Raw genomic sequence first — 15,781 nt, 5'->3', positions numbered from 1 at the left:
CTGGCTGCAGAGCACTGGAATCCTCTCTTCACTCCCATGTCCATCCTGACTTCCCTTTGCCCCTCATTCCAAACTGACCCCCTGAACATACAGAACTTTAAGGGCAACTGAGGTTTGACAGATAAACACACACACACATCTCCAAACCCCTCTTCTGACCTCCTTTTTACATACTTAATAGCACTGAAAAAAGACAGAGACAGAAACAGACAGAAAGACACACACACACACACACACGCACACACACACACACAGAGAAAGAGAGAGAGAGAGAGAGGAAGAAAAGCCAGGCTTTCTTGTAGCGACCATTAGAAACAATTATCACTTTCCCCAGGCCTCCAGAGCAGCCTTCCCCTTTGATGCCTGCCTTATAGAGATAGAGAGGAGGGGGGAGGAGTGGACTGCTTTTCTTTCAATTTCGAGATTTATTATTTGGCATGGACAGACAATCAAGCAAAGCTGAATTTCCTGTGTACAGAGGGGTGTGCAGAGTGGAGAGATGCCTCCTTCCTAGCACCCAGAGCTCTGGAAATAGCAGTGGACCTCAAGGCCTCCACCCAGGAGACACTTGCTTCAGATAAGATCGCTTGGCATTTGATGCCCTCCAGCCTTGGGGCTCTGCCCTGGGGTGACTAGCCCCTCAACGCCCCCGAGGTCTGTCCCTAACACATTAGGTATTGCACACTCCAGAGGGATCTAAGATCTTGGGGCCTTGTGCACCTTCCCACGTGTCCGGAATCCTGAGGTTTAGGGTCCAAACCCCTAGCCTGATCTAAATGACCGTGGAGAAGCAGCTAGGCTTTGGAGCGGAACAGACGTAGAACTCACTGAAGACATCCCTGTTCTGTAGCACATTAACGCTTTAACAGTGAAACTACATTCCTTGGAGGAGAAATGATTCACGATCAATTCTATGGTTCTAGGGGACGGAAACCGGATGCCCTAACCTTCTTCTAAAGGTAAAGTTTATTCAAGGGACCTGAGAAAGCATCCGTGAGAGGTGGCAAGGCCAAGTTGAAACCAGCGACCGTGCTCCACGTGCAGATCCTCGCATTCCTGGGAGGTGGGCATCACCGCCCTCGATTACTCTACAGATTCAGAGCATGCCAAAGCCACACCTGTCGAGGCTGCTGAGGGCCGGGTGTGACGCCTGCCGGCCCCGGGTACTCCACGTCTATCTCCCGCGATACAGGGGAGGGTACTGAAGGTCACGGTGTATGAATGGTGAGCATGAGGCGGTGATGGTGATGCCCCAGCTGCTTTCACCTCCGGTAAATGCAGCCCGTGTCACGCTGGAGGGGAGCTTCACATTTACCCATTTTTAGATGGGGAAACTGAGGCCAAGTGAGACATAATCGGGTTACAAATTACGAATAATGACACTGGTCACCAGTTCATACGGTATGAAGCGTTAGTCCGCACAGTCCCACCCCAAGGGGTGAGCTGCTTCTCCCCACCTTATGCACAGGCGAGCCAGGCATTGGGCTGTACCCATCGCTGGAGCCCAGACAGCCGTTCCGAGGACGCACTGGGCAGGGGCTCGAGCTTCTCCAGCTAGTAAATCCTCTAACAAGGGAGAGTGATTACTGTCGGATGCGGCGGTCGGCTTTTGTGCTGCTGACAGCCCCCCCACCCCTTGAAAGGCCTGGCTGGGCTCATTTCACACGGGCCCTCCGTAGGCCTGCTCCCGGCTCCGTAATTATGCCATTCACCAGTCACCCAGGCCCGCCTCTGAACTCCTGACCCAGCAGTGAAAGACTTGGGATCTCATTACTAATCTCTTAAGCCACCTAGTCTTCCAAAATACATCCATTTAACTTGGAGGCCAAGGCTTTGGGGGTGGGAGCCCGGGAGAGGGAAAGCCCAGCACAGGGACTTCTCATGACACGGCCCACGTCCCCCTTGCTGAGGCCTGTGGCCCAAGCCCCGGGGCAGCTCGCCTGGCTGTCCTGTCCGGCTCAGGGCAGGGCCGGCCTCGCTGAGGAACCGGGAGGCCTTTGGAGGGGAAGGGCATCTGGGTCCACCTGTTTGTAATTTCAGGGGTGTGGGTAGGGGATGAGGCCTCTGTTTGTTTTAATGATTATTATTGTTGTTGAGAAGGGAGGGAAAAAAAATGAGCAGAAACTGCTAACATCTGGAGGATGCTGTCCAGCTTACGTAATCTCCCGTCGCAGAGGAAACACGGGATCCCCAGCCAGATGGTCCGCGGGTGACTTCACGGCACATGTGCCTCCTCCAATGGCAAGATGCTGACGGGGTTAGGAGAGTGCGTGCGGGGACCTTCTTGAAATTCTTAAGGGCTGAGAGGCTGGGGTTTAGGGGCTCCCAGAGATCTCAGTTTTCTTTTGGGAGACTCAGATTTTTTTTTTTCCAGCCAAACCTCGAATTTTTCTATTTCTTTCTCCATTCATTCATTCATTCATTCACTTATTCACTTAATTCAATGTACAGTTACATAGCACTTACTACACGTAGGCTCCTTATTCACCTTGGTCTACAGGGTGGAGATGGATCCCAGATTTAAAAGGCAATAAAGGTAAAACCCCTTCTCACAAATAGCTCCCATGGGGGGAGGGGGAGATAAGGGGCTCTAGAAGCAGATACTCAGAGAACAGTGCAGTTGGATCTGTGTTTGAGGTATGTTCGGGCCGAGGGAGGGGCACGGAGGAAGAAAGTTTCCAGGGCAATCTGTATCTGAGGGCCAGGTCCGAAACGCAAACTCCTAACGTCACATGGGCTCTGGAGAGCAGAGGCCAGAGCAGAGGCAAGAAAAGGGGGAAAACGGGCCACAGCTGAGCCATGACAAACCCAGTTTCCCAGATGATGTCAACAGCAGAAGCATGAAGGACAAAGTTCAAGATGCAGATCTTGCTGCAAGCACAGTTCTGAGCACACGGCTTTTTAAAAGCATGCCGCTATCTTTCTGTGTTGCCAAATCTTTTTTTTTTTTTTTTCCCAGCCTTTGTACTGAAAGCCATTCATGCAATTTCATCAATTCCAGATCAGGATCGGTAAAAGCAGCGTAGACTCTGGATCAGATCAAGGGGCACTGTTAGCTTTAACTGAAGTATTAATTCAACTCGAGATGGGAACAGAGATGCTGCCAGCGAAAGATGAAAATCCTATGACACTACCAACTCCAGATCGGAATCCAGAAGCACCACGATTTTTATTTCAGAGCCCAGAGGTATTGCCAGTTCTGGAGAAGTACACTGAACATGAAGCACTTCCAGTGGTAGCCCAGAATACTGAGATACCGTGACTCTAGAATTGGACTGGGCAATGCTTGTCTGCTTTAAATCTGGCACACGGAAACCACCTACGGAGAATCAGAAACCAAAGCCCAGAGAACACAACTCCAGGTAGCTTCCATCCAAAATGCCCTCTCTCCTGGCTCTCGAGTGGAGAACATAGCCGGCTCTGGAGCAAAGTCCTGCAACACGGAAGTCTCCACCACTCAGCTCAGAGCCACACAGACCCAAGCGGTATGTCTTAGGCATCCTGTAGACCTCTTCTTGGCCTCTCTCCGGGAGCCCTGAGATGTTCACGGGTTAACCAGAAGAGCGCTGACCACATCCAAGCTAGTTGAACAGTGGTTAATGGCAGTTTTGACCACGTAGGCCTATTCAAGAAAGGTCAGAGGAGTGATTTTTCACTTAAAAACATCTGTGTGTTGAAAGAACAAGACTTTCGCGAGTTCATAAAACTAGGAGTTTCCAGGTCGTTCTTTTTTGTTTTTCCTCGCGCTCCCCATTCCTTCCTCTTCTTCTCCAGCTTTCCTAATTAAGACCTGTGTGTTCTAAGTTGTGTCCACGATGAAGTCCGAGTCACATGCCCTGCAGGGAACCCCCACCTGATGCCAAGATGGCCACACTAAGTGCACCGTCCCTGGGGTCTCACTGCAGCGCTCAGGATTCCCTCATCCCCTCCTATAACCCTGGGGAGCCAGGTCTGGAAACCGCGGAGTGATTGGCTCCCTTGTCTTTGCTTTTGAAGAGCAGGCAGTGCTCTTCCCCAGGCAGTCTTGAGCTTGATTTCTCCTAGAAAGAGGCCCCAAAGGATGCCGGGCACTGACTTATGCAAGGAACAAGAGGAGGGGATTGCTTTGGCTTTTAACAGTGTCCTCCTGAGCCTGAAGCTCAAATAGGGGCTCTCGTTCTCAAGGACAAGGGCAGCATTGCTCTCTGGCCTGGCCCTCCAGATTTCAGAGGTAGGGCCGGTGACTGTGACATGCAACCTGGGGGCTCTGCCCACTAAGTGCCCAATGGCCACTGCTGACTTACATGTCCAGCACCCCACGAGCAGGTTACTCTGGGGGACAGAGAGCGTGCAGAGTGGTGCTTTCCCCCAGGGGTGGCCAAGGCAGCACACATCTGCACGAAAGCAGAGTGTCAAAAAAGCAGCAGGATCTGGGACCCACAATATGAACTCTTCGACCATCCCTCCACCTGCCATGTCCCTGAACCTTCCACTGAGTGGTGGAAGTCACACACATCTTAAAGTCAAAGGGATGTGGGCTGGGATCTCAGCTGCTGCCCTGTGCTGACAGCATGACCTTGAACCCTTTGGGAGGGTTACACTGCTCCACTGCAAAATGAGATGCTCGTACCTCCCCTGGAGAAGGACCCCTACACATGCAAATGTTCCGGCATGCCCCACCTGCTAGACATACAATTAACATGTCCCTACTTCATCCCTCCCTACTTCTTTCTTCCAGGCTGTAGAGGAAGACAGGCTTGGGTTCCAACTTGAGATTTCCCTGCCCCACCCCTGGGCCAGCTGCAGAAACTTGGGTAAGTTACTTAACCTCTGTGAGTCTCAATTTACTCCTCTGTAAACGAGGGAGTGAGCGGCTGCCTCACAGAGTGGCTGGCAGGTGTATATGCTCCAGAACAGCAAGGGGCTTTGGGTGGAGCCCCTATGGCTCGCCTGCCATTCACTTGACTCCTGTCCTTGTGATCAACTGTTGTCATGACCATCAGGTTCCTCCCTTCACTGTCCTTTATTATTGCTGAGTCACCGCTCCCCCCTCCCCCTTAACTCTGTATCCCTCTTCCGCCTCCCTCCACCTAGTCTTCCTCCCTCCAGTCCATCTCTTTCCCTTTCATACTCTCCTCTGCTGGGCCTCTCACTGGGAGACCTCCAGAGGGTAAGCCAGGCTCACAAGCCAAAAAGACAGTCCCTTATGGTTCCATCAACCTCTATAGTCATCTACTCACTGGGACCTCACTGAGACACCAATCTCTCCCGGAAGAAGAAGACGCAAAAGGGTAGAGCCTTTACCCGGCATCCCAGCTTCCGGAAGCTGTTTCCTACTTTCTGCACAAAGCTGTGAACAGAGCAAAGTGCAGCTTCAGTCATAAATATTTACCACACGCCTACTTTGTGCTGGGCCCTCTTTTTCATCTTGGAAACAACGAAGACCAATGCGCTTGTGCGGCTAACATTCTGGAGCGGTGGGGGCTCGTGGAGGCACAGAGCAGCAGAGAAAATTTCAGTCTGGGGCCCAGGGTGGGCTTTCAGGACCCCTTCCCCCAACTCACATGATGGCACGCACCCCGTCGGCAATGGAGCGGACAAAGCAGGGGACTTAAGAAGGCCCTCCCTCACTCTGGTCACCCACTGCACGTATCAGGGGACTACGCCCTCCCCCACAAGGGAATCACTTACAGACACTGATTTGTATATTTAAACCAATCATAAAGGAGACATCACTCAGCAGACATTTGTTTCCAACGGCCTCATTCAGTGAATCCAGAAGCACCCTCTGAGTACTTTCCGGGCAGCAAACCCTATGGTCGGCACAGGAAATCCTTAAATGTTAAAGATAGAGCCCGAATCCTTAGCTGCTCACGGGGCATTTGGTATGAAAAGCTGTGGATGCAGGAAATGCAAGGCAGAAGGCAGCTCGTGCTCTGGGTCATTGGATGGTTCCAGAAGGGCTATGTGATATCAGAAGAGTGAAGGCTGCACATGGGTGGGTGTTCAGAGGTGGCCATATGGAGGAGACGCCATTTGAGCTAGACCTTGAAGGATAGTTCAGCCTCCAAGAGGTGGGCAGGTGCACGATGGTTCCCTCAGGCGGGAGAAATGGAAACCCCAGGGCCTGTCTGGAGATTGCCAGCCGCCCGTTCTGCCTGGAGCGCCCCTGTCAGGCAGTGAGCTATGCACAGGAGTTGGCAAGGGTCGTGCATGGCCCTGCCTGCTCAGGCCTTTGGATGTTACAGACCAGAGGAAGCCATACAGAAAGCTTGGCAGGTGAGAGATCACAGAGACCCATATTTATGGTGAATTATGGAAAATGTACTCCAAGGGCAAAACTCCTCTGTTGAAGGTATATGCACATTTTAAAAGTTAAGACACTGTTTCACAAAAAAAGATTAACATGTCCTATCTCACTCTGGAAAAGAGATAAATATTATTTTTAAACAACTGATTGGGACAGGTGGTGTGGACCCTGGAAGAACCGGATTGACTCCTGTCCCACCATGTGTGAACCTCTGCTTCCACATTTATGAAACGGGAACGTGGTTCCTACTCCCCAGGTTGGTTAAAAGGATGTAAATGCAATGATTGAACTGAACGAATTCAGGTGGCAGTTACTCTAGGTCAAGCGCCGTTCCAAGTGCGTTACATGTGCTATTTTCTGGAATTCTCACAATTACCGCTTACTGCTCCCACTGTACAGATGAGAAGGCTGAGTAACTCCCCCTGAGACCTCCCTGTACGTGGTAGCTCCGAGATGTGACAGACTCTAGATCAGCCCTGTCCAACAGGTAGCCCACTATCCCCACAGGGCTACTTAAACAGAAATTAAGTAAAATGAACAGTTGCTCGGTTTTGCGAGCCACATTTCGACAGGTGGCTAGGGGCTACGCTATCGGATGGTGCACATATAGAACACGTCTACTGGCATTGACAGTTCTATTGGGACAGCTGCTCTGGAGCCTGGGCTCCTAAGGCTTCTACCTTCTCTGGAACGTCAAGCCCCTGCCCCTAGCTCCCCGACACCTGCCAGTTTCTCTGCTTCCCCGGACCCCTTGCTCCCAGGCAGCCCTGCAGACCTGACTATCACTCAGGCAGCGGCTGCATTCCTGAAAGCCGGATCCTGCCAGCAGACCAGATCTGCTGGCCAAATTCTGCTGTGACCCAGGGCGGAGAGAGACGCAGATACCAGCCAAGCGCGCCTGTCCACCAGCTGCACGGATAGGTCCGGTGTGGGCAAGGGCCCCGGGGAGGGCAGGAGCCCAGGAAATCTCTGTGGGACCAGCCTGGCACAGAAGCATGCCTCTGGGCAGGGGCACCTCTCCCAAGCCCGGAGGAGCCCATCCCTCCCTGGAAAAGGACCGTGCACAAATGTACCCAGGACCTCCTGGGACTTGGATCTGGCTGAAACATTAGGGGAGTTTGAAGAAACCCAGGGCTGGGGGTGGAAGAGAGGGTGGAAGGCCCTTTTTCGGGTCTAGGTCTATAGATAACACACCCAGGCGACTTCACAAAGTAAGGCTGGTGGGATGGGGTGGGAGCAGGGGGCTTGCAACACACACACAAAAACAAAATCCTGGGCGCAGCCAAACCTCAGCTCCCCTCAGAACCCCATCCCTTGGGCCTGGCTTGAGAAAGTTTACTTTCAGACATAGGGAAATGAGCATGTGGTTTGGGGGACAGAATTCAATACTGCCAAAGCAGCGGGCTCAGCAAGCCTGACTGGTTGCTGCTTCCCAAGCGCACTGCCGCCCCGGAGGGTGAACGCTGTTTACATTTTTTACATGTTTCTTGGGTACAGAACATGAAACTAAATTACACAGCAAAGGCCACGCTGGCTACACGCCGGTGCCCCCACTTAAAACAGAAACAATTAAAAAAAAAAAAAAAGAAGAGAAGAAAGAAATGAAAATGAACAGCAAGGATGGAGAGGGGTCCCAAGGGGCCCTGAGTGAATGCCAGGGATGGAAAGAAGGAAGGAGTCTGGTCCTGAGTCTGAGAGTGGGGAAAGAAGACGTGGAGCCCTGACGACCGGAGCGGGACAGGCTTGCAGGGAAGACAAAGGAATCTTCCTAGAGGGGCAGTGGGCTGGGTTGACAGGGCCAGGGCTGCTCTCCGCAGAAAACCGGTGGAAGCAGCCCCAAACCACAGAGCCATGCTTGTTCTTGGGCTCCGAGTCAGGAGGCCACTGCCAAGCAAGAGATGAAGACTCGTTCCTCAAACCAGTCCCTCCCTGCTCCACGTGGCACCATCCCGGCCGTTCAGGACGTGGCTGGTGCTCGCCTTCGAGGGCTGGCCACGGACCCCCTTCTGCACACAGGCGCCAGCCCCCCCACGCACCGACCACCCCCTCCACGGACGGCCCTCTGAGGCCAGCTGACTTTGTCCATGGGTCACGGCACCCGGCCAACTTCTGGCCTGTCCGATTTCAGGGTCCCTGTCCTTTCTTCCACGCAGGCTGCTCGAGGGCCGGGGTTCACGGCTTGGTCTCGACCTCCGCCCACGGCTTTTGAAAATGATGCTTTGGACATAGTAGGCGGACAACACGATTCTACTGATTCTCAATCCAGAGAGCAGAATCATTTCAGAGCAGATAGGGGCTTGAGAGGTTGGGGGAAGCTGTTGAAGCAAAGTCAATTCTTCGTTAAGTGGAGTAAGACCAAGAGACTCAAAGTCTCTCTCTCAACTTGTGCCCCAAAGAGTATGTCTTAAAAAAAAATAAATAACCACACTCAGTCATTCCTAACTGGATGCTTCAACTGCTAAAACTTCATAGGCAGGAAGAAGCATTTCATTAGAAAAATCTCTCAGTTGCTCTCAGAAGGAAAAAACCACAGTTCTGGATCCACTGTCTCACCCCTGATAGGTACCTGCCATATACGTATTATTACTGCTAGTTTATGGATGGGAAGTTGGGCAGGAGCCAAGAGAACTGGCGTGCCCCAAGTGAGAGGGCCAGGAAGTGGTGGGCCCCAGAGCCCAAAATCACATGAACCTGATCCTAAATTTCACCTTGTTTTCTTTAAAACTCTCCTCATCCAAAGCTTTTCAGGGCCAGTCGTGATGCCTGGCATTTCTTAAGTTGGAATAAATACCAACAGAGAGAAGGAGTGAAGGAGTGAAGGAGGGAGGGGAGGGGAGAGGGCTGGGAGGAGAGTCTGGTGGTGGCCGCCTCTGCGGGGATCGTGAATAATTCTGCCGACTTCAAGTCCCTGCCAGGCCGAGGCTGCCATGACAAATTTAGGGCGGTCACAGCGACCAGCCCAGGGGCTCCGTTCCGATGCAGGCGCTGTTTCTGATTCTCCTGGAGGGGGTTCTGGTGCCCCACATCAATGGGACAGGCTGTAACGGGCCATGGGACTTTCTGTTCTGTCTCCTTAGATGACTCGCACATGTGCTCTTGAAAAATTATTCATAAACCACCAGGAGAAAGCACATCCCATGGGTATTTGGGAAAACTGCTTGGAATCTTCTCTGAAATGTCAGTGTGTTCCTTTCGCCTGTCCTCCTCCTTCCACCACGGGCAGATGCTGTCCCATTTCACCAGTGAGGAGAGAGGCACGCTTTGGTGAAGGTACGTGCAAGAAAAGGAGAATGCTCAGAAGTGACCTCACCGCTGGGGGGTTGAGGCCAAGATTTCTCTCTGTCCTTTGCAAATCAGATCATCTAAACAGCACTGGAGAATTGCTGCTCTGGGCACACTTTCCCGGGGAGGCTCTTTCCCTGCAGTGCCGGTAGGGTGGCGTGAGGAAAGGCAGAAGGAAAGGGGAGGAGTGCCGTGGGTGAGGTGCTTCGGCTCCCTGAGCCTCAGTTTCTTCACTGTGAGAGGGCACGGAAACTTCTCAGTTTGATCATGTGCTTTAAAGCCCTTGTAAAGGGTCTGGCATTCAGGAGGTGTTCAATAGATGTCTCTCCTCTTCCTCAAATGGACGTCCAATTCTGTCAGCCCTCTGCTTCTCACTTCTGGAGAGCTCCCCCCTGCACTTAGGATAAAGTCTAAATTCTAGTCATCTGAAGGATGTCCCAGCACACCTTTAGAAGCGCATCTCTCAATTTCCCCTTTCTTTCTTATTGGCTTTTTTTTTTTTTTTGGATGTCTGTCTGTCCATCTCCACCTCCCTCCCCTGTGTCTCTCCCTGGACCCACCACACTCCCTATACTGCAATGCAAGTGCTCATGGAGATTTCTTACTCTTGTGTCCAGAGAACCCAGTGGGAATCGGCTCCCTTCCCGGGACGCGAGCATGAAGAAGACACCGAGAAATGGCCCCTGCTTCCTGCTTGGACCCAGCGGCCATTGAGGAGTGCACGCACCCTGCGACCTCTTACTGACACTGCAGGGTTTCCTGCGTAGAACACAAGGCTTACAACACGCCTGGAAACACACCTGGAAACTGAGCAAAATTACCTCTTCCATCCACAACTGTCCTCTTTGTGCCTTTCTTCTTGCTTTCTCCCATAACCCAGAAATAATTAGGCGTAGATCTGAGAAATCTTTTTTACCCTTTGGGGTCGGCAACTTAAGACATGTCCTATAGTCCTCACATCGTTTCATAAACACATTTTAAATGACTTTCTGGAGAGGGCAATGCTTCACCTAAGAGGATGCATGCCTATAGGTGGAGTCTACACCGCATGGCAGAAACGGCGGGGCGGAGTCTACACCATATGCTAGAAACAATGGGGGCAATATTTGAGGTAGTGGTGTGGCAAATTCCATTTTCTTGGTGTTCCCTGAACGTGCACTACGTATGAAAAGATGCAAAAGACACCGTTTCTCCCAGCTGCTTCTCCAGGGTCACTCTCGGCAGGTGGGAGCTGCCTCGTCCCGCACCTGAGCTCCTATGAAGAACACAGTGGTCAGCACCCTGGTTCTGCCCCTTACAGGGTTGAGCCCCAAAGCTGCTCACCCAACCCTCTGAGCTCCACTGTCCTAATCTGGAAAGTGAGAGCAGCGATTCCTACTTTTGTAGCAGTTTCAGTAGGATTCAAGGAATTTGAGGCAGAAGCTGGATGAACTTGATAAATGTTATTTTTATAATTTGTGCAGGGCTTTCGGAAAGTGGGCGAAGGACTTTTCCTTACCCACGTGCTGGCTCTCATCCCTGCTGGCTGAGTAAGCTGATAGCACTGTGGTTTCTTCCTCAGGGGAACTCCCTCCGGATCTCACTCTTGGGTCTTTGGCAGCTATCTCTAGTAGGACACACCCCTCCGGATGAAATGGTGAGCCCTCTGAGGGCAGCAAAAGGACCAGCGCTTCTTTGGAGTTTCTTAAAATGCCTGGTGTAGTCCTGAGGTTGCGGGAGACAGGCGCTAACACAACTATGTCTGACTCAGCGGAATATCTACAGAAGTGTGGGTCCCTGTGGCCTCTGGGTGAGGGTGTGGGGGAGATTCCTAACATGACCGAGACAGAGAATTAACATTTGAACTACCCAGTAAGTGGGGAAAAAAACCAGGGCTAGGTGTCTTCTCTACATTTATTCTCTCAACGTCCACCAGGTAGATGCTGTCATTCCCACTTTCCAAAAGAGGAAACTAAAGTTCCCAGAGGAGTCATCTGCTCAAGGTTCCCAAATCAGAGGAGGGGCAAAGCCAGTCATGTGACTTCCATTAAACCCCCCCCCCTCCACTCTCTTTACCTACTCTTGTTCCGCAGCTTAAGATTCAAATAGATTTCTGCTATAGCCAATGAATATATATATGTATATATATATATATAACCAATGAATAAATGAATTAATACATAATTCAAGACAAATTATGACTTGTTATTTTAATGGAGGCCCTAAGTATTATGGACATGCCTAGAAGCTGGTCATAGCAACTCAAGGTAAAGTGGCAAAGGACCCATATGCCCAATAAATGGGTGGATGGAACAGAACATCAGAGAATCGATTACAAAGGAAGGAGAGGTGTCTAGACTCTCACTTGCCTTCTAAGGCAGGGATCTCCCATTCAACCACCAGCTCAGCCTGAATGCCTTACCATGGCGAGCTTAGTAGATCACAAGGCACTCCGTCCCCCTATGGATGCTCTTCGTTCTTAGAAAGGTTTTCTTTATTTTGGCCCTGAAACCACTGCCCTGGAAATGCTTAGTCTAAGCTTTACCCTCAAAGGATTAACCAAATAAATTGGTTGGTTGACTGAAGGTCTGTAATCCCTGGAGAGGCCTGCGCATTCCAGGTCGTCAGTATTTCCATTTCCTTCTTAGGCCACTGCAGAAGGAGGGAGGTGCCTGTCTAGATAGGAGGAAATGGACTGTGGTAGAAACACTGGGGGTGGGGGCAGGATGAAGGAATATCTACATCTCATTTTGGCAGCCTATGGTGTAAAGCACTAGAGAAATGCAAAACATGGAGACAAAATGAGGACAAGATGAAATTTTTGCAAGCACTTAACCCAAACCATTTCTGAGGTTCCCTGAAGAGAGATAACTTGATTCCTTCGGTTCATTTCCATTTTTGTTCTGTCTCAGGGACTTCTTGAATTCCAGCCGGGCTGGGAAGGTGCATGGCCAAAATGTCCAAAGAATGTCTTTTATGAGAGGGTGGTCAGCCCAATTTGCACACCCGGAGGTTCTGATGGCTCCGATAACGTCTGGATAGGAGACTCGAGGCTTGGGGTGGAATGGTGTAGCCCTAACCAAATTTGGGGACCTTGTTGGAGGAGAATGGACACGTGGAAGACTGGAAATTATTAGAACAAAGGGCTTTCACAAAATTGAAACTCAAGCTTTCAGAAATTCTCTAGACTCATGAAGCATGATGAGTGTGGCTCGGTGGCCATCCCAGCGGGAATGTGCCAACTTCTTCTGATGGGGCTGCTCCTCTTGATAGAATCCTCACACCTCACAAGCCCAGGGGTTGGTTCTTCTGCTCCCTGGTTTCTCCCAAAGGCTCCAGTGCAGAGGTAGGCACCTATCCTTCAAACACCTGCCTTTACCATGTTTATAGTATAAGGGGGGGGAGACAGAGCGTGGACAAAGCTGGCTTGTAAAGAGGAACGAAGAACAACTGTGGTCACTTCATCCCTCCCCCAAGTTAATGGAGTGTCCCAGTGAACGACCACCAGGGGACCTCACAACAGCCCACCTCGAAGGGATTGAGAACAGCCTGAACTCAGAGGTGTAGGCAGCGCCCAGGAGTCTGCTAGAGGAGAATCCAAGTGCCTCAGGGCATTTTGCACAGTGACACCAAAGATAGGATCTGCCCAGCCACGTTTCTTCCTATTTCCCAGTGCGGTTTTCCAGGTGTCCACTGACTTCTGACTTTTGGAGGTGGCCGCATATTCCCAATCTCACTGGCAGCTTCTGCAAGATCCTAATCTTAGATTCTTCACTTCTGGGCTGTGTGGCTCTGGGGAAGCCACTCAGCGGGATTGGCTGCAGAGTGCGGGAGGGTCCAATGCAGTGGCTGGTGCACCTCCATGACCCTCCCCACCCCACTCTCCCCAGGACCCAGGCTCCTGCATGGGAATTTCGTGTGTGTGCATGCACGTGCATGCATGTGTGGAAGAGAGACAGAAAGAGAGGAAGAAGAAAAAGGAAAAAGTTAATTGCACTGGGGGAAGGCGAGGGGCACGTGGTACATCTAAGAACCTCCCAGCTCCTTCTCTCAAGCCATCAACCTCTTTACTGGAAGCCCTGACTGGGTGAAAATTAACCAGCAGCCTCCTCTAATCAGCACACACGGTAACAATGAAGGCCATGGTTATAGGCCCCCTCCTCTTCTCTGTTGTCAGAAGGGAGCCACCCTTACCCTCCAGGGAACACCTTGCCTAGAATCACGCAGGCTCCGTGTCTGTGTGAGCGTGCACGGGCGTGCGTGTGCATGGTGGGGGCAGTGCGTGAGTGACTTCTAGGCATTTGCTTTCAGTGGGGGAATTCAGGAGACTTTTGTTCTGCCGCCCTCCAGGCTGCCTGCCTGGCCCTGCACCCAGCCAGCAACACATCCCCTCCCCTGACCCTGTATTCTCCAGTGAGCTGATCTCATTATGGCAAATTTAGTTACAGCTGAAGTCTCCTTGTAACAAAGATTATGTCCAAGCCCAGAGTAATGGAACCTAGTCGATTTCATTAAAATAAAATTGGTTACAATGAATAATTCAATAGGATGATTTTGTTTCCTCATCTCCTCTTTGTAGATCGAAGAGCTAGTATTTATAATGATTTTTTGAAATTGGATTTTTGTTTAGGAAGAGATAATCACCCATAATTCCTGACAGCCCCTCCTTAAAAGGCTGGGATAATTGCCCCGTGAATTCTCCTTTCAAATGCTAAGGCTGGACAATTCCTTCTCTCTTTTTTCTTACTTTAGCAGCCATAACACTTTGGGTGGTTTTGAAACACAGCTGCTGCCTCAGCTCTTGCTCATATGAGATTCCGAGTGTGTTAATTCCCTTGTTTGAATGATGTTTTTTAAACATTTCTAGAACCCGTTGCCAGTGTTGAATTGGGAATTCCTGGCTCTATTGCCGGCCAGCCCTGCTGTTCCCAAGCAGGACCTTCTATGCCACAGAGAGGTAATGCCCCAGTATCTTTTCTTGGCGGTGCTCATTTGCATGTAGCAGTGTGTGTGTGTGCATGTGTGCGCGCACAAGTGCGTGTGTGCACGTGAAGTGTCTACAGTCAATTAAACACATGTTTCCGGAGCACCTAGTCTCGTCTTGGCCTGTGCTTGAAGATGAGACGGCAAAAGTGAATGTAACTCAAAGCTGTTCTCCAAGAATGAGCAGCCTAGGGAGAGCAAGACATGCACCTGGGTAATTCGGGTTCAAGGTGACAGGTGCAACCAAAGAAAAATTCAGCAAGTACACAGGTGGCACGGGGAGGATGAACCCTAGACATCCACTTACTCACTCATTCATTCATTCCTTGATTCATTCATTCACCAGGCTAGCACTATACAAGACTCCCTTCCACCCGAGTTCGGGCAGTCAGAAACAAATGCAAACGCATAAATAATCTAATGCATGTAAACACAAGCAAACAGACAAATGAAAAAATGGCCAAATAAACACTGCGACTTATAAATGAAGTGGACCTATCTTGTACCTCATCCAGGGATTTTCACTGGGCCCCAGAGGAAGGTCACATCTCTCTTTCATCTAGACATCAGGCTGAACCCCCCACCCCGAGTCAGGGAAGCAATATGAGAGAGGAATGGCTGGGAATAATGACTCATCTGCAAGGCCAGGAGCAGGCTGGCCTCTGAAGATGGCCACCAGGCCAGGCGGTTGGAAGCACTGAGTCGTGTCTCTGGGAAATGGGAGTCTCGGAAGAAGGCAGGTGCTTGCTCAGCAGGATAATTGGAAAGGGGGCTCTGGGGACAGCACGGCCATCCCTAGAATCACACAAGCGCTGGTGGCCCCAATCTCTTGTTCCCTCAACTAAACTGGCAGTCCCCTGGGGCAAGAATCCTGGAACATAAATAGTGCATTAGGGGACTGAGGAGTGAGTCACAGCTTTTTAGAGTGGGGAGGTCCTTGGAGATCATCAAGCTCAACTACCCTCTAATTTAAAGATGGGGGGAAATGGGGCCCAGAGAAGTGGGGAGACTAGTCCAAGGTCACACAGCAAATTCATGATAGAGTTAATTCACAGGTGAGTGCTCAAAGAGCACACAACTTGGCACCCCCCTCCAAACAAATAAAGCAGGACTCCCCAAAAAGAATTTAGTCTTAACCCATTGAATTCCAGTGGCATATCCAAAATGGAATTCCTTCACCAAATATGAATTATAACAGGTAGAGAAACAGGAGGACAGGCTTTACCCTACTATGCTGATGTCCCCTGC

The 15,781-nt window shown here is 50.9% G+C and overlaps 1 protein-coding gene across 1 annotated transcript in view; it reads right to left on the bottom strand.

The window, feature by feature from the left end:
* PAPPA (pappalysin 1) overlaps positions 1-15,781 on the bottom strand; it is a 240,753-nt gene that overhangs the window by 83,454 nt on the left and 141,518 nt on the right. The gene's annotated exons all lie outside the window — the stretch shown is intronic.

This window comes from Halichoerus grypus, chromosome 14 (genome assembly GCF_964656455.1).
Source record: "Halichoerus grypus chromosome 14, mHalGry1.hap1.1, whole genome shotgun sequence".
NCBI classification, from domain to species: Eukaryota; Metazoa; Chordata; class Mammalia; order Carnivora; family Phocidae; genus Halichoerus; species Halichoerus grypus.
This window is presented reverse-complemented; position numbering and strand designations above follow the sequence as displayed.